The sequence below is a fragment of the Triticum dicoccoides genome, chromosome 2A, assembly GCF_002162155.2.
Source record: "Triticum dicoccoides isolate Atlit2015 ecotype Zavitan chromosome 2A, WEW_v2.0, whole genome shotgun sequence".
NCBI lineage: Eukaryota > Viridiplantae > Streptophyta > Magnoliopsida > Poales > Poaceae > Triticum > Triticum dicoccoides.
In genome coordinates, this window is record NC_041382.1 from 608,525,767 (window position 1) to 608,529,543 (window position 3,777).

General features: G+C 55.1%; 1 pseudogene; it reads left to right on the forward strand.

Moving 5' to 3' along the window:
* Positions 1-2,258: 2,258 nt before the first annotated feature.
* LOC119359674 overlaps positions 2,259-3,777 on the forward strand; it is a 6,457-nt pseudogene continuing 4,938 nt past the window's right edge.

The window sequence follows — 3,777 nt, forward strand, 5'->3', positions numbered from 1 at the left end:
GGGGTACCAAAATAATCGCACTATGTAAGATGCAATAATAAAAGTAAGAAAATGATACAAGTATCTATCTAAACATACAAGTAATAATATTTTTCCTTTCAGAAAGAAGATAAGAACAAGAGGCTCGCCACGATGGTGCCGGTGATGAGATCGGTGCGGGTGATCGACGGCGGTGAAGACGGGGGCGGGCGTGACGGATCGCTAAACCTAGACAAATATTGAGGAAAATGGAGCTTGAAGGTCGAGCTTGGAGAGGAGAAAGCTCAAGTAGTGTGGCTCGGGCATTCCATCGAACACCTTGTGTGCATAGGAGGTGAGCTAGAGCACCACCAAGCCCTCTCCCCCTCGGCCAGAAAAAACAGAGCAGTGTGATGTGCTCTTGCGCGAGGGGGTATATATAGGCACCACCATTGGTCCCGGTTGGTGGCATGAACCGGGACTAAAGGGGGGCCTTTGGTCCCGGTTCATGCCTCCAACCGGGGCCAATGGTGGTGGGCCAGGATCCAGGACCATTGGTCCTGGTTCGTCCCACAAACCGGGACCAAAAGGTCCAGACGAACCGGGACCAATGGCCCACGTGGCCCGGCCGGCCCCCTGGGCTCACGAACCGGATCCAATGCACCCATTGGTCCCGGTTCTAGACTGAACCGGGACTAATGGGCTTACCCGGCTTGAACCTTTGCCCCCTTTTCTACTAGTGACACCGTCCTCGAGAAGATCAGCCTCATGGTGTACAAGCTCGACCTCCCGCCACAGAGTCAGGTGCACCCTGTCTTCCACGTATCCCAGCTCAAGCCATTCACGCCGGACTACACGCTAGCGTATGCAGAGCTGCCGTGCGTGCCGGACCTCACTGTGTCATCGGCGGCACCAATGCAGCTGCTGGAACGACGCATGATGAAGTGCGACAATGCGGCCATCATGCAAGTCAAGGTGCAGTGGGGCGATGGCTCGCCGCCCGCCACCACATGGGAAGATTACGAGGTTCTCTAGCAGCGTTTTCCTGCAGCAGCCATTTGGGAGGACACCGGGGCAAGCTCGCAGGACGAAGCTCAGTCTTAAGGGGGAGAGAATGTCACACCTGGCCACTTGGCATGTGTGACTTGGCAACCTTGCGGGAGGGACCCCCGGAGTGTGCGTGTGTGAGTCGCGTGAGCATATAAGCTGGCCGCATGTGGCTGGTGTGGCGTGCGTGATGTAACCAGCTCAAACCTCTCACCCAATCCTTCCTCTGGAAGTGAAGTTCTTCTTCCTCCCCAAGCTTTCTCCCCACCTCTCACCTCCCTCTCGATCTCCTCCCCCTACGTTCATTACAGCCTGGCGATGGAGAAGCACAACTTGGTGGGGACGGGGTCGAAGCCATGGGAGGAGGGGCGGTCGGCAGTGCATGGCATACTGGCATGGATATGGTCTGGAGGACAATGGAGCTGGCGGTGGCGACGGTGTTGATCCAGACGAGAGAGAGAGAGAGAGAGATTGACCAAGGGGAGGCACAACATCGTTGGGTCACTAGTACTATGTAGTATGGAAACGGCGGATGCTAGGTGTCATCCAGCTGATCCGCACGTGGGATCAGCCGGGTCGCTAGCCACTCGATCCCCACGCGACTGGTTTGGTAGCCGCAATGTATACATGACCTTAGTCACAAAAAAATCATATACGTGACCAAACCAATCTGTGTTTGGACAGTTAGAGGGACAATGGTATCCCCAACCCACCAGGGTTCAAGTCCTGGTGCTCGCATTATTCCTGAATTTATTTCAGGATTTCCGGCGATGCATTTTCAGTGGGAGGAAACGTTCCCGTCTACGGCAAGGCGCCTACGGTGACTTCGTAAATCTCAAGATGATATGCGCACTCAGTCTCTCGAAGGTGCTCATAGAGGTAGGGTGTCCATGTGTGCATTCATAAGGGTGAGTGTATGCACGTATGTATGAGTGCTTGCGTCTGCACTGTGTTTAATGAAAAGTTGTTTTTAGCTCAGGTAAAGTTATAAGTAGCAAGTCGTCCATTGCCAAAAAAAGAAGCAAGTCATACATGCTCACGCGAGGACAGTAGTTGTTGAAGAGAGAAAAGAAAGGCGACCTCGCCTTCCCTCGCGAAGAGCTTCTTCCGCCGCCACCTTCCGGCGGCTCTCGTTCGCCGATGACCTCGGTCGTCGGTGGTGAGGGGGGTCGCCGGATCCACGCGTGTGGATAGGTTTAGGCCAAAGTTGCTTAGTTTTTAGGTTGTTCATCATCTTGGCTTTGGCGAAGGCGATGGCGGCGCTAAATAAAGTTTCTTCGGTTCCTACTCCGAAAAGGCAATCGGTCCTATGGTTGGGGATGGATTTGGAATCCAATCTGTTCAAGCAAGGAATGTGCAGCGGCAACTGCATCCTCTTGGTGGACCTGTGTCCTCGGGCTTCATCGTTACGGCGGCGTTTGCTCCAGCGCCGGCGCGGAGTTCGGGAGGTACGTACTCAAGGAGCGGATGCAGATTGTGGTCTGCATCGACGACATCTGGAAGATGGTGGATCGTGTGTTGGGTTCGTGATACGTGGATGGCAGGTATGGTGTCCTCCTCCGACATCTTAGTCGTGTGTGGTTGTCAGATCTGGAGTTTGATGGCATGACTGGGGTGTTGCCCTGGCCTGATTCTTTCAACGGGAATGATTTCGCCTTTGGCAAGCCACCTTGGAGGTCCGCAAAATTGCATATCGGCAATGGAGCCGCGTCGAGCTCGGGTGTGGAGGTGATTCGTCATTATTTCCTTTGGTGATTGTTGTGCTGCCAGAGACAGGTGACGGGCATCGGTGTCAAGCTCAGAGATTTCTTCAGTCTTGTTTACAGTTTTACTTCTTGGCTGGCGTTCCATTGTGCAAAGGCTAGCGTTCTGCTAATGGTTCAATTTTGTCAGGTTGGTATGTATGTGGCTTGTACAATGTTCTTTATGATATAAATGAGGCACGTATTACCATGCAAAAAAAGGACAAAAGCTGCTTCAAATACAGCGGTGGGGTGGCTGCTGCGTACTAGGTCAGATGCGCTGCAAGCCGAGATGACGATGTCGCGAGGGGTGGTCCGGCTGTTGGGGACGTAGTGTGAGGGCGCAAGCCCGACTACTTCGACGACGACAACAATGCTACCAGGCATGCTGTGACGGAAGCCCGACTACTTCGACAGCGGCGACGATGCTACGAGGCATCCTGCGACGAGCCCGGTCGCTTCGGCGGCAGTGGCGATGCTACGAGGCATGCTTGGACGGAAGCCCGACCGATTCGATGACGATGACGAAGCTATGAGGCGTGCTGTGACGGAAGCCTGGCCGCTTCGACAGCGTCGGTGGCGATGCTACGAGCGTGCTGCGACGGAGGCCCGGCCGCATCAATGATGTTGCAACGACATGCTTTGACAGCCGTGGCGATTGCGCGGTGATGTTGCGGCGGCAACTCGGCTGATTCGACAATGTTGCAATGACATGCTTTAACGTAAACCTGGGCATGGACAACCCGGCCCGGTAGCCCGACCCGACCCCGGCCCAAAAAACCCAGGTCGGGCCGGGCCGGGTTCAGGCTTGGAAAACAGAGCATGTCTAATTTTCGGGCCGGGCTCGCGCTCTAAAATTAACCCAAACGAAAGCCCAGCCCTGCCCGAGCATTTGCTGCAAAGAGGCTGAGAAGCAGCGATCCGGCCCAACAGGCTGGCCTTCTAGCCCACAAACTACCTAACCAGCTACCCCTAATGCCTACCCCCCCCCCCGCTCGCTCCCGCACCCGCACACACACCCCGAGTCCCC